This window comes from Adiantum capillus-veneris, chromosome 28, assembly GCF_014529385.1.
Source record: "Adiantum capillus-veneris isolate H3 chromosome 28, ASM1452938v2, whole genome shotgun sequence".
Lineage (NCBI taxonomy): Eukaryota > Viridiplantae > Streptophyta > Polypodiopsida > Polypodiales > Pteridaceae > Adiantum > Adiantum capillus-veneris.
Genome location: NC_140958.1, coordinates 8,985,913 through 9,013,874, shown reverse-complemented (window position 1 = coordinate 9,013,874; position 27,962 = coordinate 8,985,913). Strand labels below are relative to the sequence as shown.

The 27,962-nt window shown below is 41.2% G+C and overlaps 2 pseudogenes; one reads left to right on the top strand and one right to left on the bottom strand.

Moving 5' to 3' along the window:
- Window positions 1-21,022: 21,022 nt before the first annotated feature.
- On the bottom strand, window positions 21,023-21,700 carry LOC147420037 (eukaryotic translation initiation factor 3 subunit K pseudogene; annotated as a pseudogene).
- A 528-nt stretch (window positions 21,701-22,228) lies between these two features.
- Window positions 22,229-22,632, top strand: LOC147420036 (large ribosomal subunit protein eL18 pseudogene; annotated as a pseudogene).
- The last annotated feature ends 5,330 nt before the right edge of the window (window positions 22,633-27,962 follow it).

The window sequence follows — 27,962 nt, the reverse complement described above, 5'->3', positions numbered from 1 at the left end:
ACTTTGAAGAAAATGAATCCAATGCGACCATACCAATCACTATCAAGGGATTAACTGTGAAGGGAATCCTTGATGGTGGCACTTGGGTTAGCATTGTTAATAAGAATTGCTGGGAAACTATGGGAAGACCTCACCTTGGGACTATAAACATAGTGGTAAAGATGGCCAATGGGACTATTGTTAAGACTATTGGGATGCTAGAAGATCTCAAGGTCAAGGTCTTTAGACACAAAATAAGGTATACCTTCATTGTTATGGATTTTTCCATGCACACTATGTCATTTGAGATGAGCTTAGGACGTCCTTTCATGAGGGAAGCAAAAATGGTGCATGACTGCTCTAAAAATGATGTCTACTTCCAATTTGAAGACTCTCTCATTCAAGTTGATCTTATAACTGGTCCAGCACATCCTCTAGGAAACATGAGATCTGACACCACAATTCACTTGGTCCCGTTGCAGTGTCCTTTTTACACATGTAAAAAGGACACTGATGTTGGGGAAGATTTCCCTTTTATGGATGTTCTACCTAGGATGACTGAGTTTGACAATGTGGATTGGGTCCACCTAGCAGCAACCATAGACACTTGGGGAAATAGGGGGACGACCTGGGTAACACCTGAGGGGGATGAAATGCCACAAGTCATACCTTTAAATATGATAGGAGAGATGCATATAGCTTCTAATGACCTACTAGATGAAGGCTTGACTGACATTGGAACTAGTAGCGTCTCAAAAGACTATAGCCCACACGATTTAGAGTTAAAATCATCAATCGAAATTGACTCTGAGGAGAAAGAATCTGAGTTAAATCTTGGTGCAAATGTGGGGACAAACCACGCTAGATGACCATCTATCCTAGAGAGGAGAAATCACAACTAGCGATTCATCTAGTGACTCTTCACTGGAGGAAGGTCGTGATCAAAAATTAGACAAGAAGAGTGAAAAATATAAGAGGCAACAATATCGAGCAAATGTGCGTGCTAGGATAAATGAAAAGAAATCTACCGCAGAATGGCCAAATTATATGGGGGCATGTGATGCTCATTGGAAGTTGGTAGATAATTGGGGAGAACACCTTCAAAGCGTCAAGTGATGTAGTCCACAACCCATTGACATTGCACAGTTAGAGGCTACAGAGAGCCATATTGTAAGGAGATGACAAAAATGAGAGTTAGCTCAACAACAAAAGGAAGTGGAAGAGAAATCACAATCCACAGAGCAACAAGACCCCACAGACTTACACCCTACACGTGATCATTTCAAATCCTACACCACGAAGGAGCGTAAGGTTGTGTATACAAAGGCCCAAAGAACACCTATCAATGGAAGTAATGGAGTTTATGATAATCGAGTGATAGTTAAGGAAATAGAGTTAGCAAACCCAGGTGAGGAGTCCAAACCTGTTTTCATTGCCCAAGATCTGACAGAGACTGAGGAATATGTACTTAAGGAGCCTATCAAGGAATTCAAGGATATATTTGCTTGGACATATCATGATATGAAAGGTGTTCCACCTTCCGTAGTGCAACACACAATTCCCATGAATAGCATGGCTAAACCGGTCCAGCAACGACCCTACCCAATGAATCCTAAGTATGAAAAGATTCTTCAAGAAGAGATTGAAAAGCTTGTTAAATGCGGGTTCATATAACCTATTGAGCACTCACAATGGGTGTCTCCAATAGTGATTGTGCCAAAAAAGAATGGGTAACTCAGAGTGTGCTTGGATCTCAAGAAGGTCAATGTCGCCACTAAGAGAGACCATTACCCCTTGCCATATTTGGACATGTGCTTGGAAGAGTTGCAGGGAAGGAAGCTTATAGATTTTCTAGATGGGTACTCTGGCTACAATCAAATCACAATTGCACTAGAGGACCAAGCTAAAACTACTTTTATAACCGAATTTGGAGTGTTTGCATTTCGTGTTATGGCTTTGGCTTAACCAATGCCCCTAATACCTTCCAAAGATTAATAAACACTCCTTTTGGGGAATATTTGAGGGAGTTTTGTGAAGCTTTCTTAGATGATTTGTGTTTATTCTTCTTGGAAAGAACATCTATCATGTTTACGAAAAGTGTTTGAGAAGTGCAAATTGTATCACATCTCCTTAAACCCTTTTAAATGCAAACTTTGGGTTAAACATGGAGTCATTTTAGGGCATATAGTGTCAAAAAATGGGATTTCCACCACAGATGAGAGAAAAATTAAAGCCATTTTTGATTCGTCACCACCTACAAACTATAAGGTTCATGAGCCATGTTGGTTATTACCGACGGTTTATTTTAAACTTTACCGAAATAGCTCGCCCATTGTACAAACTTCTTATTGAGTTCCACTGGACTGCGGAGTGTGACCATGCCTATGAGTTATTAAAAAAAGGCCTTGACAAGTACTCCCATCACAGTGCCTGATTGGAATGTGATTTTCCATGTGCATATTGATTCATCGAACTTTGCTATTGGGTGTGTTCTAGCTCAACCAAGAGAATATAAATGGGACTACCCCATTAGATTTGCAAGTCGTCGATTGAATGATGTTGAGAAGAGCTACACCACTACAAAGCGAGAAGGTTTAGCTATGATTTACGTAGTAAAGAAATTTTGCTACTACCTTCTTGCCAACAAGTTTGTTTTCCATGTGGATCATCAAGCATTGTTGTATCTAGTAAATCAACCTTGTTCCACGAAAAGAATTACGCGATGGTTATTAGTTCTTCTTGAGTTTGATTTTATCGTTGTTAACCACCGGCGTCCACTTCTAGTAGTCATGGGCCGGGCTTGTCGGTCCAATAGAAAAAGGGTAACAGTGATCGCTGATGAGAGGTGCACTCTAACTGGAACATTCAAGGTTCAGTTGGCTAAGCATGGGTGCCCAAGTGTGAATGGGCGAGCTCATATAAAAGTCACCTAAACCCAAACATCACTCATTCTCTCATTTGTGCAATTGAAGAGTGCTCTTGCTCCATCTCCATCTCCTTGTGTATGTGTGTATGCGTGAGTGTGTGTGTGTGTGTGTGTGTGTGTGTGTGTGTGTGTGTGTGTGTGTGTGTGTGATTGAGCATTGCGACGACACGGCGGCGGCGAGGCGGTTGAGTGTAGCACAACGGTAGCTCCCTCTTCTTCGCAGCGAGGAATCCTCCACGAAGGCGAGTGTAGGGCGGTAAGTGACACACCCTTGCTCTCTTGAGTTTGCTAGATTAATCTGGTTGTGTGCTTGCAGCCATTTTTTGTTCGCACAAAGTGTACAGCAAGTCACTTGCTTTGACACGTGCGATAGATGCGCACATTTTTGGTGCCGTTGTCGGGGAGATGTCCTGCACTAAGCTCGAATAGCACTCTATGCTGCTTTGTGGTGCAATTGAAAGAGTTGAAGGAAAGGAAGCTTATAGCTTTTTAGATGGGTACTCTAGATACAATCAAATCAAAATTGCACTAGAGGACCAAGCTAAAACAACCTTTATGACCGAATTTGGAGTGTTCGCATTTCATGTTATGGCTTTTGGCTTAACCAATGCCCCTGCTACCTTTCAAAGATTAATAAACACTGCTTTTAGAGAATATTTGAGGGAGTTTTGTGAAGCTTTCTTGTGTTTATTCCTCTTGGAAAGAACATCTATCATGTTTACAAAAAGTGTTTAAGAAGTGCAGATTGTATCGCATCTCCTTAAACCCTTTCAAATGTCAGTTTTGGGTTAAACATGGAGTCATTTTAGGGCATATCGTGTCCAAAAATGGGATTTTCACAGATGAGAGAAAAATTAAAGCCATTGCTAAATTGCCACCATGTATAAACTATAAAGGAGTTCAAAGGTTCACAGGCCATGTTGGTTATTACCGGAGTCATTCAAAAAGACCTTGACTAGCGCTCCCATTCTACAAGTGCCCGACTGGAATATAATTTTCCATGTGCATATTGATGGATCAAACTTTGTTATTAGGTGTGTTCTAGCTCAACCAGGGAACATAAATTGGACTATCCCATTAGCTTTGCAAGTCGTCAATTGAATGATGTCGAGAGAAACTACACCACTACAGAGCGAGAAGGTTTAGCTATGATTTACGCAGTGAAGAATTTTCGGTCTACTACCTTCTTGCTGACAAGTTTGTTTTCTATGTGGATCATCAAGCCTTGTTGTATTTAGTAAATAAACCTTGTTCCACATGAAGAGATACATGATGGTTGTTGATTCTCCTTGAGTTTGATTTTACCGTTGTGGTGAGACCCGGTAAAAGACATGTCATGGAAGATCATTTATCTCGCATACCCAATGGTGAAGCCCCTACTGGATTCAATGATGAATTGCCCGATACTTCCGTATTTCTAGTCAAGACCATGCCTGAATGGAGTGAGAAGATTGTGAACTTTCTAGTTAATGGTTTTCCACCCAAAGAGGATCGTAAGGACATAGCTCAAAAATTGTTAAAAGAATGTGAACCTTATTCTCTCATTGCAGGAACTCTTTACAGGCTAGGGAAGGACGATATTCTTAGACGTTGTGCTCGTGAGGATGAGTATTTATACATACTGCAAGAAGCCCACATGGGTATAGCCAAAGGACATTTCTCACAAGAACTAACAACTAGAAAGGTGTTGCAATCAGGCTATTGGTGGCCTACCTTATTCAAGGATGCATCACTTTTTATGAAGGGATGTGATGAATGCCAACGTTTTAAGAAGCCACAAAGGAAGGAGAAGATGCCTCTACATCCCATCAAGGTAGCCCAACCACTTGAAAAGTGGGGCTTAGACTTTGTAGTTCCGATTAATCCGGTTGCGCGTAACACTTAGTCACGATATATCATTGTAGCTACCGACTATGTAACCAAATGGGTTGAAGACACGTAAGGCTGATGCAAAATCAACTGCCAAGTTTCTCTTTGAGAATATTATCACAGGATTTGGTTGTCCCTTTGAAATTGTGAGTGACAATGGCACTCATTTTATAAATGGAGTGATAAAAGAACTCACTACAGAATTCATGATATTCCACCACAAATCTACACCTTATTATCCACAAGCAAATGGCCAAGCTGAGAGTACCAACAAAACTCTCATCTTCTTTTTGACAAAGACAGTTGAGGTTTATCGTACAGATTGGGATTTAAAGCTTACATCAGCTCTGTGGGTGGCTATTAATTGTACACCATTCAAAATGGTATATGGCCAAGAAGCACTTATGCCATGGGAGTCAGTAATTCCTAGTATGCATATAGCTTCATAAGAAGGTTGGGATGGTAACCCTTTAGTTGAGCGCTTATACATCCTTGAGAGGTTAGATGAAGAAAGACAATTGGTTGGCAAAATGCACTTGTGGAGAAAGATAGAAGGAAGAAATGGTTTGACCATCATCTAAACAGCAAAGATATCAATGTTGGTGATAAAGTTCTTATGTATGGAGTGTGTAACGAAAAGAAAAAGTTGAAATATGCAGGAAAAGGACCATATCAAGTGTGTGAAATTACATTGCAAGGTACCATTTGTGTGGAGACTCTAGATGGAGTTGAAACCATTGGATTCATCAATGGGAGTACATTCAAAAGGTACTATGATCCTCTAAGCCAGGAAGAGTTACAAGCCATCCATCAAAAGAAAGCAGCCAAAGAACAGGTAGAGCTTAAAAAGATCCAAGCAAGAGTTGAGGCTTGAGAAAGACAGCAACGTCTTAGACGCCAACGAGAGGCTAATTTGGGAATCACGAAAGCATCTTTTGAAGACATTGATGATGATTCATTGGAATCCGAGCCACCTCTATGATATCCAATTGAACTAAATAGCCTCTATGGGAGAGTACTATATAATGCATTATTGGATATAGGAGCTCAACATATTACTTGTCCCAAGTAATGAATTTATGTTATCCTCATATTTCCTATGAATGGGATTCGATTGAAACACTCATGAGAGAAATATTGAGGAGTTAGAGTGGCAGGTCCACCTCTTGACTATGATAGATCCCTATTCTATCCAGGCTGTTTTCCCACCTGCCCAAGTTTACCCTTTTGCCCAGGCTGAGCATACACGTCTCGTGACATTCCTAATACTATTCTGTACGTAAGAGGAGGTGGACAGTAATGGTGATTGGACAGACGAGACACACAACCTTACCGAAGAGGATTACACCTTTTTTGATGATGAGGATGGCGGTTTAGCCTTAAAGCTATCGATCGAGCTCTACAACCTCCACTTACTTTGATCCTCTCATCACTCAAGTGATGGAGGGTAGGTAGGATTAGTACGATAGGAGTGTTTTTGTTTTAGAGTTTGGGGATTAGCAAAGTTTGTTTTTCCCACTGATGTGACTCTGGAAGGTGGATGTTTGTTGGTGACTATTGTATAGTTTGTGACTACACAACGACAATGGATGTTTACATGTTACAACGAGTGTGATCCATTATATCAGGTGTACTACTTCCTTTTATATATGCTTTTCACAGTTACATGTTTGCATCTTGTCATTTGAGTTTCTAACAATGCATAAAATTTATGAAGTTGTGACATTGTCAATTTAGATGCTATAATTTTTTCAAACTTGTAGTACCCTGTTCTTCTCTTTGAGTTTGGTCTATTAGTTGGCTTTAAGTAGGTATCAGGACCTTAGGCTAAACTAGGCCACTTAATCGCTGACTTTTAATTCCTAAATAGTCTATTAATTGTAGTAGCTTTAGTAATGTTTTAGGCTATGAGGATATAGTTCTCTCTAACTTATTCCACCTAAGTGTGACTTGTGTTGTGGAAGTCCATGTGTTAAAATGGTATTTGAGACCTCGATTCTCAAGGCTAATTTATGCTCAAGCTGGTATTTGAGACCTTGAGTCTCCCAACTGTTGCTAGTATTTGAGACCTCGAGTCCCCCGGTTACTTGTAGCAACTATAACAACAACAAAAAAAGAAGAAAAAAAAGAGAAAAGAGAAATCAAATAGCACAAACTTCCTTGTATTTTATGTTGATCACACTTAAGTGGTGAGGCGGTCCGGGGCGGGCAACAAGAAAGGCGGCCTCTAAACACCCCTCGAGGCTCCCGTGCTGCTCAATTGGGGCTGGGGCAACCACAAGCACAACAAAACAACAAACCCACAGCAAAACCCAAACAAGATAGGGGCACCACCTAGTTATGGTATGCGAACTAGGACGCAAGAGAGATTTTGGTACAACCAAGAAGATGCACCACACAACACACATAAGCAACCTCACACCAAGACACACACAAAATGGATCAGAGAGAGCTAGAGCAAAGGTAAGAGAGAGAGAAAAGGATCTTGCATAATACCTTATTTGTGACTTGCAAATGGAGATGGTTCGTTAGGTTGCTATCGTAGAGCTTGTACAAAACTCACTCAATGCTTAGTGATTGCTAAACATTGCCAGAACACACACACACACTGTCTTGGGGTGTGGGATACCTCTCACCACAATACCCTCTTACAATGGACACAAAATTGGCAATGAAAAACACACTAAAACACTTCCTAAAATCAAGATCAACCGATAAAAACTCAAAATACACAAGTCACCTTGAATTCACCAAACCGTATTGCACAAATGGAAGGACGAAGATTTGAACGTCGAATCACGCCTTTGATGCACCAAATCTCAATTTATTGATGATGAAGGAGCATGTACAATAGTGGTTTTGAGATTTGTGGAACTCACGCTCTCTCACTTGCAATGTGTAGCTTGAAGGCTTCTCTCACACCAAGAGTGAAGCTCACAAGTGGTTGCTACACCTAAGTCTCTCCTCACGCATAGAGTGTTGGGGTGCTATGTGAGATGTTGGAGATTGTTTTATAAGAAGGAGAGGGGCCTATTTATAGATTGGAGACCCCTCATAAAGATTATTGGAAATCCTAATTTACAAGCTAACAAATCAGGATTATGATTTTTTTGAATATCAAAACATTGCGGGCCTTCTTTGTCTGCTTGAGTCATGGGTGTGGGCTCAAAAGAGAGCATTATTGATGGTGAATAAGGTGAAAGTAGAGTTTTAAGGAAAAGGAGAGAGAGAGAGGGAGAGAGAGAGAGAGTTACTTTGTACATGTCTTGAGGTGAGGTGTCTTTTATGGTTAGGTCAATGCTATTTTGTGTTAGTATGTTAGTGGTTAGTGTTAGTAATCACTAGAAAGTTAATGTTACATTTACAATGGGTAGAATGAGGTGGTTGGTTGAAGTAAGATGGTTGAATGAAGTGAGAAAATCCTTGTGATGGTGAAGCTTGAAGAAGTTTTGGACTTACTTGTGTAGGTTCTCAAAATGAGGATCGATCTTCTTCTTCGTCTTCCCTTCTTTACGCCACCGCCGCCAAGGTTGATTATCGTGATGAAAATGGTAATTCCGTTGATGAGATCTCTTGATTTGCAAACGTTAAGCATGGTATACATGCTGAATTTATGTATATATATAAGGGTTAAGATGGAATGTACTTTGGAGATAATAGAGAGAGGCATAGAGATGGTGTATGTACATGGAGAGCTCATATGAGAGCTATGGGAGTAAGTGGGAAGGTTAATGGTGAAGAAGGTGAGAGAAACCATTGAAGGTGCAGGTTTGAGTGAGGGATTGAGAGGAATGTGTGTGTGTGTGTGTGTGTAGAAGTGTGGAAAGAGGTGAGAGAAAACTATGGGCTACTTGTGAGAAAAGTGGCCAGATTGGGGTCCACTCAAAAAATCATATCTCACCGCTGGTAGCTCCAAAAATCATGAAAATATTTGAGGTGATTATTCAGAGCGTGGGCTACATTTTCTCTTTTGACCACCGCTCCAAATTCAGAGTGGAGATGGATATTAAAAATCCGACCAAAAGACCTGTTTTTTCTTCACAAAAAGTCTTCAGTGGCCCCCTTCTTTGTTGAATTTGTACAATGCATCCAAGAGTGAGCCCCTCCTTTGTCATATCATAATACAAAGCATCCAAGTTGCCTATGGCAATTATGGAAAGCCGAAAAACGTCTATCATTAGCCCCCCCCCTTAGATAATGGTACATTCATGTACCATTTATCCGATCATACAACATGTAGATTGTGTAACGTCTGTCTTTGTCTGCTCTCATCTTTGAAGAACCTTTGTTGTATGATTAAAAAACCTTGTGTGATATGAAAGGTTCTCGGAGCCAATACCAGGATGAAATGAAGTGATGGAGTAAACCTCCTCCATTGAGAAAGTTTCCATAAGCACCCCCCAAGATCAAAGATCTTGAAATATATTTCCCAAAGCGAGATGTATGGTATGGAATCACTTACTGATTTCGGTTGAAGAAACTTGTAGATTTTACTGTTGTCCATCATTGCATCTATCACTATGAATGTGATATAAAAGATTGGTTGCTCTTCCTCCTGTGTAAAGTTGATGTATCTGCTACGATCTTCAAGAGCTTGTATGAGAAAATTCTTGAACTGTAGCTCATAAAATTCATTCAACCTGGGTAGGCTCATCAACAAGTAAAAAATTCTATGACCTTCATGATTTAGGAAAGCTTGATCCACGCTTCCAGCTGCTATTGGAAGATATTGCAAATAGTTTACCACATAAGTAGATAATAGACAATTGTTTCTATTGCTTCCAATACATTGGAAGAGAATAGATTTTGGTACTGATTGATGAAATATCCACATGTAGCAATCAACAAGTTTTTCATCTATGATGAAGACCAGAAGCATCACAATGTGCGACCTCCATACACCAAAGAACCAAATGAAGAAGATTTGGAAACATCCGTTTATCACCAAGTATTCATGTCCTCTTCCGCTTAAGAAGGTATGGTGTCCCCGATGAAAGGTATATGTGAAGAGAGGAGAAGTTGACCTTGAAGAGGTGAAAACCAATATGAAGATGATTGGGGCTTCAAAAGCTTGGATTTCCTTGCTAAGAGATTGTCCTATGAATGAAGAGCCACCCACTAAAACACCATTGGAAAGAATGATACCCTTCTGATAGTTTCCTTTTATGATTTTATCTTTTACTACTCTCCCATGTTCTTCATCCCCTCCTAAGCCCCCCCTTTGGCAAGGTTGTAACTCCTCACATCGTACCACTTCAAAGGTTGATGGATTACTGTTTGATTTTGTGAAACATTTGGCTTCTTGCATGATAGGTTTCTCCATGCTTAACATACATGGGTCATACCAATGCTTTTCAACATCCTCAAACACTTCTTCAAGATTATCCTCACATGGATTCAACTCACACTCTTCTACTTTGTTTTGGAGTTGGCATTCCATGTACACAATCATCTCTTTATGATCAATGTGGTCTATGATCTCTCCACCTATGATTTCATCTTCTTCTTCACTCTCTTCTTTTAGACAAGATACACTCTCAGAACATTCCATAAGATCAAAGTTACCTTCAAGGTCTTCATTCTCCATAGAGCCATGTTGCACAAAAGCTTTGTCTGCTCGGACTAGAAATTGATCCTCCGCCAAAAGGTTGGATGTATCTGTTATTGAAACATCAATGCCATTTGAGATATCTTGTGTCGATTTTTGCATGCTTGTGATAAAGGTAGAAGAAAGAGATTCCACATTTGAATCTTGGCCACACACTTTAGCGCTTGAATAATCAGTTGGCATGTAAGTAACTTCTTTAACATTTGTCGGAGTAGAAGGGGACAAGTATGGCAAAGGAGATGACTCCTTGATAGAAACACTTTCATGATGGTTGGTTCTTCCAGCATGATGGAAACCATTTTTGATGTAGAAGTACTTGTGAAACTTCCTTCGGGCAATAGTGACCGCTTCTTTAAAGGTAGAGGGTCCACTACAAGTAACCTTAGTCTTTAGGAAAGGAGACAAACCCGAAATAAATTGATCCATTTTTACATAATCTGGAAATGTAGAACTAAATCCACATCCTTCCCATTGACGAGAAAAAATATCCTCATAAGCATAGTAGTCTTCACCATGTTGTTGAAGTCTCCGTAGTGAAGCCCATGCTTTCTCCATTGTTGGAACTTTAGAGAATCTGGCCTTTAAAGCTTTGGAAATTTGGGTATATCCATCTTCAATCTGAGAAGACATACTCCAAAACCATTTCTCAGCGTTGCCTCTAAGGCATAGCAAAAGACCTGTTTTTTCTTCACAAAAAGTCTTCAGTGGTCCCCTCTTTTGTTGAATTTGTACAATGCATCCAAGAGTGAGCCCCTCCTTTGTCATATCATAATACAAAGCATCCAAGTTGCCTATGGCAATTATGGAAAGCCGAAAAACGGCTATCAGTGGTATAAGTGACAAGATCACTAGTCTTTAGACCTCGATGAGCATTCCTAGGGTTAACTACTCTTTAGTTGACATTTTTAAATTAATGTTGGTCAATCTAGTACTTACTTTACCCCTAGCTCTTGTGTACTTCTCTTAGAGTTAACCTAATAGAACTTAACTCAATTGCATTTCATTTAGGTACTACGCTTGTTCTAGCTGACAATGTTACAATTCATGATTTTTTTTTTGCATTTCTCAGAATATCATGAATGCATCTCACGTATTGCATGCCTGCACATACTGCCTTTGAGCTTTCACAATGTTGTTTTTCTTTTTCTACGAGTACTCCTATCGTGGATCCCGATGCTGCACTATTATATTCCGAGGGTGGAATCTACATCAGGAAGGGGGGCATGTTAACCACCAGTGTCCACTTCTAGTAGTCATGGGCCGGGCTTGTCGGTCCAATAGGAAAAGGGTAAGAGTGATCACCGATGAGAGGTGCACTCTAACTGGGTTAGTTGGCTAAGGTCAAGTGTGAATGGGCGAGCTCATATAAAAGTCACCTAAACTTAAAAAATCACTCATTCTCTCATTTGTGCAATTGAAGAGTGCTCTTGCTCCATCTCCATCTTCTTCTTCATCTCTTTGTGTGTGTGTGTGTGTATGCGTGAGAGAGAGAGAGAGAGAGAGAGAGAGAGAGAGGGAGAGAGAGAGAGAGAGAGAGAGAGAGAGAGAGAGAGAGAGAGTGTGTGTGTGATCGAGCATTGCAACGGCACAGCGACAACGAGGCGGTTGAGCACGGCACGACAATAGCTCCCTCTTCTTCGCAACGAGGAATCCTCCATGAAGGAAAACGTAGGGCAATGAGTGACACACCCTTGCTCTCTTGAGCTTGCTAGATTAATCTGGTTGTGTACTTGCAACCATTTGTGGCTCACAAACAGTGTACGGAAAGTCCCTTGCTTTGACATGTGCGACGGATGTGCACAACCGTTATGGTGAGATCCGGTAAAAGACATGTCATGGTGGATCATTTATCTCGCATACCCAATGGTGAAGCCCCTACTAGAATTGATGATGAATTGCTTGATACTTCCTTAATCCTAGTCGAAACCATGCCTAAATGGAGTGAGAAGATTGTGAAGTTTTTAGTTAATGGTTTTCCACCCAAAGAGCTTCGTAAGGATATAGCTTGAAAACTATTAAAGGAATGTGAACTTTATTCTCTAATTGCAAGAACTCTCTACAAGATAGGGAAGAACGATATTCTTAGATGTTGTGCTCGTGAGGATGAGTATTTATACATACTACAAGAAGCCCACATGGGTATAGCTGGAGGACATTTCTCAGGGGAACTAACTGCTAGAAATGTGTTGCACACGCTATTGGTGGCCTACCTTATTCAAAGATGCATCACTTTTTGCAAAAGGGTGTGACGAATGCCAACATTACAAGATCACACAACAAAAGGATAAGATGCCCTTACATCCTATTACAGTGACTCAAACATTTGAAAAATGGGGTTTAGACTTTGTAGGCCCAATTAGTCCGGCAGCTCTTAACACTCAATCTCGATATATTATTGTTGCCACTGACTATGTGGCAAAGTGGACGGAAGCCAGGGCAACACGCAAGGTTGATGCAAGGTCAAGTGACAAGTTTCTCTTTGAGAACAATATTATGTGAATTGGTTGTCCCTTTGAGATTGTGAATGATAATGGTACTCATTTTATAAATGGAGTGATAAAGGAACTCACTACAACCTTCATGATAGTCCACCATAAGTCTACACCTTATTATCCACAAGCAAATGGCCAAGTTGAGAGCAGTAACAAGACCTTAATTTCTATCTTGACCAAAACAATGGAAGCTCATCGCACACAGATTGGGATTTGAAGCTGACTTCAGCTCTATGGGCTTATTGTAATGCTTACAAAGTGGCTATTAATCATAGACCATTCAAAATGGTGTATGGCCAAGAAGCAATTATGCCATGGGAGTTTGTCATTCCTAGTCTACGGGTAGCTTCTCAAGAAGGCTGGGATGGTAACCCTTTTACTTGAGTGCTTATATATCCTTGAGAGGTTAGATGAAGAAAGACAATTGGCTATGCAAAATGCACTTTTGGAGAAAGACAGGAGAAAGAAATGATTTGACCGTCATTTAAAGAACAAGGATATCAAGGTTGGGGACAAAGTCCTTATGTATGGAGTGTGTAACAAAAAGAAACAATTGAAATATGCGGGAAAAGGACCATATAGAGTATGCAAAATCACCCCACAAGATACCATTCATGTGGAAACTCTTGATAGGAGTTGAAACCATTGGATTCCTCAATGGGAGTAAAATTTAAAAATACTATAATCCTTTAAGCCAAGAGGAGCTACGTGCCATCCATAAAAAAAAGGCAGCGAAGGCACAAGCAGAATTGAAGAAGACATAAGCTGCGACAGCAACATATTAGACACCAACGAGAGGCCAACCTTGGAGTCACACATGCATTTCAAGTTGAAACAGAGGATGATTGGTTTGACTCTGACACACCTCTATGATACCCTATTGAGTTAAATAGCGCCTATGGGAAAGTGCTATAAAACACCGTATTGGACGCTGGTGCTAAATATAATTCGTTGTCATATGGAGCATGGTGTCAGTTAGGAAAGCCATCTATATATGAGAGTACCATCCAAGTCAAGGGTATCAATAAGAAAAAAAATACGATTTTTGGAACTTGGCACAGTTTTGTTAGTTATGACAACGGGGTCGTAGCTCAAGACTTTTTGGTCATGCTTTGGAACTATGGAAGGCAGTATAAACCTGGGACGCACGTGGATGATAGCAACCAAATGCACTATTGGTTGGGGGACTGGGAGTGTCACAACATAGAAACCAACTCTTAGCCCTACCACTCAAGCAATAGTCCCTGAGATATCACCTCCTGAGGAAATACCACGCAAAAAATTGCATGACCGAGAGGTTGAACCATCTGTACCTATAGGCCAACTCTCTAGAGCTTCAACTTCTATAGCTGAAACAAAGCATGAGACACCCAAAACTCATCATAATATAACAAAGAAAACATACAAATGGGTCCCTAAAGCTTCTTTAGTGACCATTTCTGATTCTAAAAAATAGAAGCCTTGTAAGAGACACCCCACTCGCTCGAAGAAATGTAAAAAAATTTGCGTTGGATTCTGTTGGAAGCCCAAGGCTACTATGAAGGGAATGATCAAATCTGGGTGCCTAAACGTAAATTGTTTTCTTACATGTCACCTATAGACCCGTGTGAGTCAAATCCTCTAACGATAAAGCCGATTGAAGATCGTGGGAAGGGAAAGATCACAGAACACTATACACCTGGTCCAGAGCTAGTTTGGGTACCCAAGCAAGAAAGGCTTGTTTCACTCAGCTCAAACATAGAAAAAACAAATGAAGCTTCTTGTCCTTCATGTAGTTCATATATGGAAATACAAGCTTCTACACAACCTCCACCTACCATTGTACATATCCATGCAAAGTTGTTCCTAGGACTGATACCTGCGGGATGGGGCTATCTTCACACGGGCCTTATGGGTTCTTTGGTCGGTTGAAGGTTGAAGAAAGTACTAGTATTTACCATTAGTCATTTATGTATATTATTAACACTATTTCTTTTGACCATGCATAGCTTAGCACTATCTGTTAGAGAGATGGTAATTAGGGTTAGGTTATGCCAAAAGCAAGAGCATAGAGAGAGAGAGAGAGAGAGAGAGAGAGAGAGAGAGAGAGAGAGAGAGAGAGAGAGAGAGAGAGAGAGAGAGAGAGAGAGAGAGTATAGACACAATGATAGGACTCAAAGTGTAATTGATTGATTAGAAAGTAGCTTCTATATAGGCTTGGTGCTTTACAATCATTGGCTAGATAGGTTTCATCCTTTTCTATTGGACCATGCCATCAATTATCCTTTCCTAGGTGGCTAGAGGGCTTTTCCACATGGTGCCACAAGTCGGGGTTACCCTAACAGATGCCCCCTTAAGCCAAACTTGGGGTTTACAAAGCTTTTTTTTGTTCATGTGTAGATGGGAATCATCTTAGTAAGTGTCAAATGTAGCACCCAAAATACAAAGGTGTCTTCCCTGGAGAATTGTTAATTGGGTGTAGGATCAAAGTGTGAACCTCCCCTGGAGATTTTCCATAGACACAAGCACAAGAGCAACATAATAGAGGGAGGGAAGGGGGTACATGCCAGAAAGCGGACAATGACTGCTTTTACTGTATTCAAGATCCGAGTACAAATAGCCCCGTCGGCACGACCTCAATGAGCACAAAAAAAGTGGACTTCAACAGCCCTTGATGATGTCACCACTATGGTGGAGCCTCTCTCCTCCCGCCTTGATTGCGGCTGCACACCTGCACCGGCTCCGTCGAGCTTCCATCGGCCGAAAGAAGGAAAAGACTGCTTGAACTCGCCCCTTCCTTGACGGCAGAAGCAGAAGCCGAAGCCGAGGAATCCCTTTTTTTCTTGCTTTAGCCCCTCCCCCCAAACCCCCCCCCCCTTTCTTCCTTTCTTTTTCCTCTTTCCTTCCTTCTCTTTTTTTCTTGCTTTCACCCCTCCCTCGAAAAAAACCCCCTTCTCCCTCCCCCCCCCCAATCCTTCCTTTCTTTTTCCTCTTTCCTTCCTTCTCTTCTTTCCCTTTTCTTTTCTTCCTTCTCTTCTTTTCCTTTCTCCTTCTTCCTTCTCCTTTTCCTTCTCTCCCTCCTCAATGACAGTGCCTCCTCTTCTTTTCTTTGCCTTTCTTTCTCAACCCCCCCTTTCACAAACTAATTCATTGCTGTCATTGCTCCCTTGGAGTCTTTAGCCTTTTGCAAAAAACCCCTTTAGGGGGAGGGTCCCATGCCCCACTCGACCCACTTTTGCCTCAGTGTTGTCACTCAAAACCGGTCATCACCTTGCTCGTAGGCATCGTGCACCACCGAGACCGCCACCAACACAGTGCCGTTCACGATACTTGAGGGTCCAGTCCCCAAGCCGTAAAGCCCATGGAAAACCCTCCATTGTCAACTTCAATCCGCATGGCCTTGGCCACCACTTGAGACTTGGAGGCCCGCCCACCAAGGCCATGAAAACCGGAAAAAAACATTTGACGTCCTCCTTTGAGCCAATGTACCCGAACTCCAAACTTAGATTTCTTCCTCGCCAGAAGTACGATTGATGCCCCGTCATTTCTTGATATTTTCACTTTATGCATACCACCCATCAAAACCTTGGCAAGGCTCCAAAACTTCCAGATGGCACACTTCCCAAGACAACCAGGGGGGCACATAACTGCTCCCCTTGAAAACTTCATCGGCCCATAACTTGCCCGTCCAGATTTTGATTGGCAATCAAAAAAGACCGTCATGCTCCACAACTCAAGCTTCACATGCCTATATGCTATTGTCAACTCTGACCATCTGCCCCGATCTGCCCTTTTTGTTGGGGATTTGCAAACCTTCCAACTTCAAACTAGCATATCCTTCACACCAAAGCTCTGCTTAACGAGCCTTCTAGATGGGCCTCTAGAGCATCTTGAACACTACATTCCACGGCACATTCCCCACATTTTGGATACCTTGATCTGCCATCCCAATTATCCCAATTTGAAGGCCCCCTGTCCTAAAAAACCACTTTGAGCATACATTTTTGCTGCCACTGTCTTTCCGAGGCCTCCCACATTGGCTTTAGCCCTTTACCATGCACCTATCTGTGTACACAACATTGCACTTAACACTTTTTAGCATGGACCAACTTTGGTTGCACCATCGTCTTCAAATTTGCAAAGTTGTTTGTCGATGATGTCATCAAATTTTGCTTCGTCTTCATTTTGTTGTAGTCATTTGTTATTGTCTTCATGTTGTCATTTATCATATTCATCTTCATGTTGATGTCATTTTTCATTGGTCCAAAATGCCAAGGATGCAGCTTCATGGCCAATGTTGTAATGTAGCACACATTCATTCCGTTTGTTTTATTTATTGATTCCCCCTTTGGTGGGATTCTTTTGCTAATCTTGAGTGCTGAGTCATAGTAGATTGATGCCTTGATAGGCATGGCATGCACATCACAACTACATAAGACAATATGCTAAGTAGCATTCACAACATGCTAACTAACATACAAATATTTTCTTGTCATGATGGTTTACTAATTAGCATGCTGCCATTTATGATTATCTTACCAAAGCTTGGTGTGATTGGATATCCTTGCCCAGTGACCTTGCAACACCATTCTATTGGTATCCTTTGCTGGTGGCAGGTGAAATTAGCTCTACTTTTTGTCCCCAGGGAGCATGCAACAACAAAGAAAAAAATATGATAGCTATGTGCACATGGCATCTTGACCATCGTAGTGATTTTCTATACTTCTAGTAGCAGACCACAACTAGTACATTGATGATCACTGTCCCATCGCATACCCCTCCTATTCTTTCCGTAAAAGTGTCCATAGCTAATTTATAGAGGGCAGTGGGGAAGAAGGAGCCTTGTAGCATCTTGTTTATGTGCATGAGTAGATGCAATTAACTTTCACATGCGTGCACTTTTTCTTCTTGTGCCTCCACATTTATCTAGAAACCAATTAAAAGAAAGCATGGTAAGTACATAGGTTAGTTGTGTACATATTCCAAACATAAGGTGCAAGCACAAAAGTTACAAACACTTACACGATGACAAATTATGTCAATCTCAATATCAATGGGGGTGTCCTTACTGTGAGGAAACCCCCAAACCATCCACTATCTCTTTAAGTATCTCTATTTTCACTTTGAGCTCTATTTCTCTCTTTACATCCACATTGTGACTCTGTAGTAAACTCTGCAATTCATTGTCAACGTCACAAAGCTTCTGCCTCACAACAACCACAACTAGGATAACCCTATAATTGATTGCTTTTAAAACCATTTGAACTCCTATCTTGCATTCACGAGATGATCATTAGCATCCTATAGTTGTTTTCTTAGACGATTGCCAACAAGCTTTATGTGCAACAAATCCTTAAGGCCAAAATATGATAGGCTTTCTACCCCTTGGTGTGAGTATTGTGGTGAGAGAGGGGTATCACCTTGGTAGCTTTGGAAATATTTGGAGCTACACAACCCGAGTAGTCCTCCTTCATATTAAACGGCCCCTCCTTGGTGTTTTGATATAAACGATGGAAACAACACGTCTTCCACTTTTTGACATGGGCCTCATAGTATCCTTTTTGTTGAAGGCCTTGTAAATGCTGGACAACAAACTCAGCCCAATTGAATTGCATGGCTGAACCGCTTGCAATTGCCACCGGACTCAATTCTTTTGCAAACCCCTTTGTGAATGTAGAGTTAACTCCACTCTTAATACACTAAAACACTCCACATGAGTGATTTTGTCCCACTTCACCAGTTTGGGGTCGGTACCATCCATAGAGAGACCATGAACAACATTGGAATCTTCTGCTATAATCCAAAATTTCTCTTGCACTAGGGTGTTAAGCTTGAGAGCAAGATAAGATGATGCAATGGCAAAGGGAAGATTGTTCCTCCCCTTCCTTGCATGCATGTTCTTTGGCTTTGGGGAACCTTGGGATTCTGACAGCTTCACCTTTTTGTGGAATGAAGGAGAAGCAAAAGAAGCTTTTTCCCTCTGCTTCCTTCTTGGTAGAGTGTCAAGAGAGTTGTCAGAGGTGGCTGGTTGGTGTTTCAAGCTATCACTACACCTCGACAACATCATGAGCTATGATTGAGGGACTTCTCCCAGTTTACAATAGCCCTCCCCCCCCCCCCCCCCCCCCCCCCCCCCCCTTTCCCACCTACAACCCCTACGCCGTGCCTCCCTCCATACATAATGACTGCACCACACCTTCAAAGTAACGTCTCAACTTAAATTTTCAAGCTCATTTGAAAGCACAATAGACTTTGGTCCAATTTTTTAAAAGTATTTTTATGCTTCATATAGTTTATGATGGAGGCCCACACACTTGAAATATATCATTATCATTATGCTTACCGAATGTGTTTGTTGGCACATGCTAACTAGCACAAAAAGCATGACACGTTAACATGCTTCCACCCTAAAGAGTTGGGTCAAATGCTGAGAGAAACGTAGTGCACAATCTTACAAAATATTTGTCCACAAGCTCAGTCAAAAAATCATTGAACTTTGACTGAAGTGGATCAAAGGCAGGACAAATATGATCCTCCAAACCAAGATAGAGGTAGACAATAAGAGCGTTGAAAATGATCTTGTGATGTTGACATAATATCTTTGTCTCTACCATGGCTAAAAATATACAAAGCAAGAATTAGATAAAAAAGCTATAAAAAATATATAGCTTAGATAACATGGGCAATAAGTACATAAATAAAAGAATAGCTAATGATGTAACAAGGAATCTCAAAGCTCAAGCGAGATTTTCCGAGCAATCCCTAAAACGAGCGAGATAAGGCAAGACACATATACAAAACAAAAACCAAACATGATTTCTTCGGTGACTTTAAGCACAACGACAAAAAATTAATTCAAGATTGCACCTATTTTTAATGGTAAATCAATCACAAATTTTAATGGTAAATCAACCACAAATTTTTGACCGACAAAACCCTTTGAACAAGGTTTGGGTAGAGTGTTTCCTTTGATGGGCTAGAACACTTGGAACCATTACAATGGCATGTTGATATTCCTCTCCTTCGAAATCGTTGCCCTCAAAATATTGGAAGCTCATTGCAATTTGCTACCGCCATTGATCCTTGCTGGATATAAATCTCATATTCCTACCTCCTTACACGCAGGACCTCATAGATCTTGTTAACAATTTGGGTGTTTATTATACATTAAGCATCACATATGACACATTGGTGTGTGTATACCATCATTGCAATATGTCATAGTTCCATTGCTTCCATAAAAAGGGTGATGAAAAACTGTTCCCCAATTTCAGCCCCCCAATCAAAGGGTTCAACCAGGAGCTTTACACTAAAAAGGTAAGGTTGTTGCCACTGAAACAAATCTCATGAATAAGGAGCGTTTGGGAGCTCTTCAGTTCTTCTTCTTCTCCTCTTTCTCACTCTACCTCAAGTTATTATGGGTTGATGTACGATACCATATCATGCATTTTTAAGTTACCCTAGAGAAAATTGTGGGAACTTGAAAATAATTCTATTATTGAAATGAGGTCATTCTTTTGAGAAATCAACATCATGGTATATATTAAAGTATGGGTCAAACCATCATATGAATTCTACCATCAAGGGGGTGGGAAAGTTAGTGGTGTTGCCAAAGATGGTGGTGACAAAGGTGTCAAGGGAGGTGGTAATGGTGGGGGATTATAAGGAGTGCTTCGATAAAAGAGTATGCAAGGTGGATAAAGTTATGAACACTTTTCTTAGGACAAATTCTCCCCATGCAACGGCGGCACTGTCTGCCCGGGGGGGGGGGGGGGGGAGGAGTTGTAGCAGCATACCTTGCCGTCTCTGCTTGAGGCTCTTCGCGCTGTTGTGTTGTTGTCGACAAATTAATTATCTTTTATCTTGCAGCTGCTATTTTTATTACAAGTGTGGCTCCAAAGGGAAGCTGAAAAGCAACATCTTATAATAGCTTCATAAAGCCTAAAAGTTGTGTACAACATTTCATAGGCACCACGCCTATATCACTCCCTGCAAGCAGGTAGTGCCAACAAACTACCTTCAATTGTTTTGAAATGAGGCTGGAAACATTGAGTAGGGCAATATAATTAGGAGCACAATGCAACCCAATGACAAGAATAGCATTTCTCTAAGTGATGCTTCTAGCACAAACCACAGTACAACCTTACTTTTGAGCTCTTTAAAAATGCCTTAAGTTAGGATGGGAAAGAGTTTGGATACATGTTCTAATGGAATTCTCTCCACAATGCTCTTCTTCAACTCTGGATAGTTATCCTCATTGGGAGGGAGGACAACAAGTTGCCCTCCACCAAAAAGCTTTTCTACAGACCAACCATTACTAGCAATCTAATGCTTCAAAAACTTGTCTAGCGATAAACCTTCCATGTTTATGGCCTCTAGTAAGAAAGAGAGAGAACATGCAAAGAAAATCCTTGTATTTCTTGCTCGAACCCTGGAACACCCTCCAAAATATGGCGATTTCTAGTAGCCTCATCCCATTAAAACTCCCTAAATCTGGCTGTCTCCAAAAAATGAGCAAGATGAATCTAGCTGTCAGGAAGGGATCCTACATTTGAAGCTTTTCAGGTATCATAAACATGCAAAGATTGAAGTCTGGTGCAGGAAGCGCCATCAATGCCTTCTTGCCACAACTTGGATATTCATTCAAGACGGTTCACACTGATGAAGCCGCAATAGGCATAGGTTTGCATCCAAACTGTAAGTCTGCGTGTTAACCTGCTCCGGCAAATATGCCTCAAGGTCCGGAAGGATGTCTGGATTGTAGGGATTGACTGCCAAAATTTGTTCCATAGTGTATTGAGGAGTAACCTCCTTCTCAGGTGTCGCCGCTACCCGATCCCACTACATTGTCAAGAGCACTTCTCTCTCGCAGCATCGGGGCCTCTCTCTCTCTCTCTCTGTTTAACACACACACACACACACACACACACACACACACACACACACACACACACACACACACACACACACACACACACACACACACACACACACACACACACACACACACACACACACACACACACACACACACACACACACACACACAGAGAGAGAGAGAGAGAGAGAGAGAGAGAGAGAGAGAGAGAGAGAGAGAGAGAGAGAGAGAGAGAGAGAGAGAGAGAATACCACTGGAGGAAGGATTTTGAGAGGGGTTGCGGCAGACGGAGCACCTCATCCTTGGCAGCAGCAGTAGCAGCTGCAACAGAAGCAGCCAATGGTATCGACTTGCCTGCTGGGGGACGCAATAAGAAGACAAAGCGCACTGCTCCTAAGAGTGACAATGTCTATCTGAAGCTTATTGTCAAGCTCTACACGTTTCTTGTTCAAAGGACAGGCAACCTGTTTAATGCTGTGTTTTTGAAGCGGCTGTTTATGAGCAGAACTTATAACAGGCTGCCTCTATCTTTATCTCGTCTCATATGTTACATGAAGGGGAAGGAGGATGAGGTGTAATTGTGGGAACTTTGACGGACGATGTTAGGGTGTATGGAGTTCCAGCATTGAAAGCCGCCACGTTGTGCTTTACAGAGACTACCCCAGCCCGGATCTTGAAAGGTGGTGGAGAATGTTTCACATTTGACCAACTTGCTTTGAAGGTCCCAACTGGCTCAAATACTATACTTCTGAGAGGTCCAAAGAACGCTCGCGAAGCTGTGAAGCACTTTGGGAGAGCTCGAGGTGTACCGCATAGTCATACGAAGCCTTATGTTCGGTCCAAGGGTCTCAAGTTTGAGAGAGCTCGTGGTCGACGTAACAACAGAGGATACAGAGTTTAGTTTTGTAGCTTTTGATACTTTTGCGCAGTATTTTATCAAACATTGTGCTTGTAGTTGGCTTGTTACTGAAACTTATCTCTGAGGTCTGCTAGCCCTTGTCATAATTGCGTTGATCGGGTACTTTGTGAGGTGTCTTTGTGCGAGCAATGGTGAGGTTTCAGTATGTGGCCCTTTGGAACTGACAAGGTGCTGCTGACTTCTTAATTGATTGCTGACCAAAAAAAATTTCTGGTTTAACAAATAAGTAATGCATGTAATCATCATGTATCATGATTCTATCAAAGCCGTCGCAACATCGAACATGGTCGGTGATTCGAGAGGAAGATGTAAGATAGCATGTGTGTATGCTATGGGTTTCTTGTTTGGAGGACCACCATTTATCAAGGTTGAACTACTTTTTGCCTTCTGTGTAAGCAAAGATTGATATCTAGTCTATTAATACTGAATACCCATCAAGACATGAGATGTCTTATTTTGTGACGTTTGTCTTGAATTAGAGTGATGGACTACTTTTTCCTTTTTCTAAAAGTGTGTGTGTGTGTGTGTGTGTGTGTGTGTGTGAGAGAGAGAGAGAGAGAGAGAGAGAGAGAGAGAGAGAGAGAGAGAGAGAGAGAGAGAGAGAGAGAGAGAGAGATCTAAGCCAATCTCCATCGTTCTTTTTTTGACATAGAAATTACATTTTGCAAGGTAGTGTTCACCAAGAACGTTTGTAGGGACCACTTTCAACAAAAACCATTTTTCCAAACATACATATTCCTTTCCTTGAATTTGCAAGGAGAAAGTTTAAGAAAATTAAGCTTTTTTTGTGGGGCTTTACACTATTTTTCTCTATATTGGTTTCTCTTTTTCCCCTTAGCCTCAACTGGCCTACTACTTAGTTCAACATACTGATAGGTTCATTATTATATTTATTGCAATCATGCCGAGATTCCAACGGGTGCAACATTAGCCCTTTGCAAGTTGTCCAACCAAAAACTTAGCAAGCTGGACTCGAACTCTCATTGCTCCACACACGCGTCTTCAAGTCAACTGAGCTAACCACGTAGGAGGCTTCATATGCTGCGTGGCATAGTGCAATGCATTAATAAAAAAAGTTAACCAGGCCTCCCCAAAACCTACCTAGCCACGCTATCGTCAATGACTGTGTGTCATTGACCCCATGCTATTGCTCCTGCCAACATGCTATAGTAGACGACTCCACACTATTCCATCTGTCAATCCCATCCTTTGTCTTTGCAACATGCATCGTCTTTTTTTTCCCAAAATTTTTTGGGACTTACTGGCAAGACGACATGGAAAAGATGATTCGTGTATAAATGGACTAATGAGGTGCAATAAATTGCTATCAAATTGATGAGTCTAGGATAAGAAAGGATGCACATGCTCTCAAGTATAAATGAAAATCAAGAACCAAAGTACTAGACACAGGAGCACTACAAATGACCTTACCAAACGAAACTTACGATGACTTAAGCATTAAGTACAGGGCTAGAGTCTTATTAGTCTATCAATCTTACTTTATGCTCAAACAACCATGAGCTTCTTCATCCTCGACGCTTCCCTGCTCGTCGTTGTGCCCACCTCCCATTTCTTATTCTCCCCTTTTTCACACTCATTAACCAATCCTCATCCACATTGTGCCTTAATTTTCAAATGGGCGGTCTTTGAGGGCACACACGGGTAGCTGCCTTTAGGGTGCTAGCATTTTGAGAGAGGCCCTCACTTTGCATATTAACCCCCTTTTGGGGCGGCCATACTCCCTTGCTCATATGGGCGGCCACCTTCATTGGCCCATATTTGACTTATATATTGCCCAAAGCATCACCAACCACAACACGTTTCTCTAGTAGCCACCCACTAGCATTCACATTCAATCAAAGCACTACCAAGCATGGAATCTTTCTCCAACAAACCCCAAGTCCAAGCCTTGTTGGACTTATACCGCAATCATCCATTCCAAAAAATGACATTCCCGATAAGAATATCTTCAAGAACCCTTTATACTTTCTGAAGGTCACCACATTCATAAAAAATATTGGCCAAATCACTCAAGCATTTATTGTGATCTCTAAAGTGCATCACAATTAATATACATATCTACCAAGGCATTATCGACATCATACATCTCCATTAGCTGCCGACTAGTAATCTTTTTCAATCATAGCACTGGCAAGCAAGACATTTGGTATACATATAAATCAAGGCATTTCCAAGCATCCCATTTGGCCCAGATATCTACCAAAGCAACAAAGCAATGTCGAGCACAATTGTAATTGCACCCCCATCAATTTTCCCTGCTCACGGATATCCAAGACTGTGGAAAAATTGAACCGGCTATAAGTTGAGCAATTATTGCCCGACTTGAGCCTTGTAAAGCACTGATTCTAGCCCGTGCTAGATTCTCTCATTGGGAACCCTGTCAAGTTGAAGCAGATCACTTGAGCACGTATCTCAAGCCCAGTCTAAAGATAGCATAGCCCCTAGAAAATACCCGAATCTCCACTTACAACACCAAAGGTATGGTTGGGTTAAAAAACCTCATTTGGCATACATTTAACAATTTATTAGCTAGTTATTGTGCCCTACTCATTGCTTCATTAACCTATACACTTCAAGTCTTCTTGATCAACATATGTCATTCCTATTTCCCAGCATAGAAGTAGAGAAACATGACAATGCAAAGGTCAACACTGCCAAGGATGAGAATCAAACCTGTAAACTAACGATAAGGTGTGATCAATGCTCGACAACAAAAGGGTCAAGAAAAATTGTTAGATAAAATACATACTTGAAACTTGAGAGAAAGTGAAAATTATTGTTACCATATACATGTGGTAGTGATGTGTGTGAACACACTTAGGACCGCCGGGGCATTTTTTCCCTCACTAGGAGGTTTTTCCCCCCATGCATTGTATATACGCCCATTCATTCTAGGGCTATCTATCTTTCCATTGCACACTAAGTAATACACTCAGTGTTGTGTGCCTTGAGCTTCCTTTGTCTTCTCCAAGCTGTGTGTGTTTTCCTGCAACCCAAATTCCAACAATTGGTATCAGAGCAGGTTGCATCCTCCCGGGCCTTGTCGCCAGTAGATCAAGCACACGCCTGCTCACTTTTTTTGATTTTTGTGAGCTTTGGCGAGCGTTCGTAGGTCGACAATTTTTTTGGATAAGCTCATTTCCCCTACAGGAAGTACTGCACATGCTATTTCATCATTTTGTGTAGAGTTTTTATTAGTGCCATTTTTTGCATAACAGGTCCTTTTCAGTCTTCTACGGGTTGTGCTATATAGCACGTGCTATTCTCACTTTGTTTTTCTTTTTTTGAAGCAGTTTTCACATTAGGTGCAGCATTTACCATGGCTGACAACAACAGAGATGTGTTCAAGATGTTTGCTATTGAGGACACATTAGATGGGGACATCTACCCTATGTGGGCTTACATGATGCAATTTGTTCTTGTGTCAAAGGGCGTCTAGAATATTGTGCAGGGCATTGATGTTCGTCTTAGTTCTGGGGATATAGGTGATGTTGAGAATGTTGCAGGTCTTGCTGCAAGGATTGTTGCTGTTAGAGTTGTTTTGCCTATGTTAGAATAAGCTCATTGGGATGTAAAGGATGCACATGCTCATGTGTTGATTGCATTTTTTGTGAAGCGCACCATTACTCCTCACATTTGTTCAACAAAATCTGCAAAACAGGATTGGGATATTCTGGATGGTCTTTATGCAAGTCGCAATGAGGCTAAAAGTGCATTGATGTGTAAAGAGATGGAATCAAAGATTGTGAATGAGGAAGATGATATGGACACTTTCTTTGTTGGTGTCAAGGATATCAACGAGAAACTTATTTCTGTAGGTGAAGTCATTTCAGAAAGTTCCCTTGTGCAGACTGTTCTTGATGCCTTGCCAGACTCTTACCAAACTTTTGCTTGTACTTGGAGACTTATGACCCAAGGAAATTCTGAAGTTTTCAAGTTTAATTCATTATGCACATTACTGTTGCAAGAATCACTTTCCAAGAAAAGCAGGACTAGCCAGTGTGCAGTTGAACAGGCTTTTATTGCTGCTCAAAGAAAGGGTGGTAACAACAGTGCATCCACTTCTTATGGTTCTTCTACGAGTGGAAAATCACCTGTTCCTAATTCTTCAGCTGGCAGCAATTCCTCGGGAAATTTTGGTGATAAGGGCAAAAAGAAGATGCGTTGCCATTATTGTAAAGGTAATGATCACTTGATCAAGCAGTGTCCTAAGTTGAAGGCCAAAGAGGCTAAGAAGAAAGAGGGTGGTTCCACTGCAAATGCTTGATCCACTACAAATTCAGCTATTGTTGAGTCTTCTGTGAAAGGAGACTGTGATGCTAATGTTGATGCAGAATGGGCTTTTAGTGTAGAGTGTACCTATAATTCTGCTGTCCATGATGCATGCATGTCAGTTGTTGCACATTCACATGTGTGGTATTTTGACAATGGGGCTACAAAGCACATTACCTCACATCGTGATTTTTTCACCTCACTTGAGTCTATCCCTCATGGGAATTCAGTTACTTGTGCCAACAAGGCCTCTTATCCGGTTCAAGGAATTGGAAAGATTGTGCTTATTGCTGCAAATGGTATTTCTTTCACACTTGTTGATGTACTTTATGTACCTGGGATCAAGAAGAATCTTTTGTTTGTATCTACACTTGCTAGACTTGGACTTGTAGTCAAGTTTGTGGATGACAGATATACAGTACATGATCTCAGTTTTGGTGATGAAATTGTTGCATCTCGCATATTATGTCGTGGGCTGCATAAGCTCACTTTGTATGACAAGTGTGGGAAGAATTTTGCAAAATTAGTTGTGGATTCTAAGGCTATTTCAGATGCAAAACTTCGGCATGCACGTTTTTTGGACATCTAAATTTTGCCAGTTTACTGCGTTTGTAGAAATCTGATATGGTTGCTTCTTTGCTGCCTCTTGAAGAACTTGTCAAACATGTTTGTGACGGATGTATTTTGGATAAGATGCAGCATTTGAAATTTCCAAAGGATGGTTCAGTTAGGGCCACATGCAGGTTGCAGCTTGTGCATAGTGATGTTTGTTGGCCCATGCAAACTCCATCCTTGGGAAATTACCTTTACTTTGTGAGTTTGATTGATGATTACTCCAGGCATGCATGGGTATTTTTGCTTAAAGCAAAGTCCAAAGTTTCTATGTGCTTCAAACAATTTCTCACTATGGCTTAAAAATGTCTCGAAATGTACTATGGGCACCCTCCGTTCCGATCGAGGGGGGGAGTATATGTCTCATGAATATATTGCATTTTTGGCTAGTGGTGGGATAAAACACC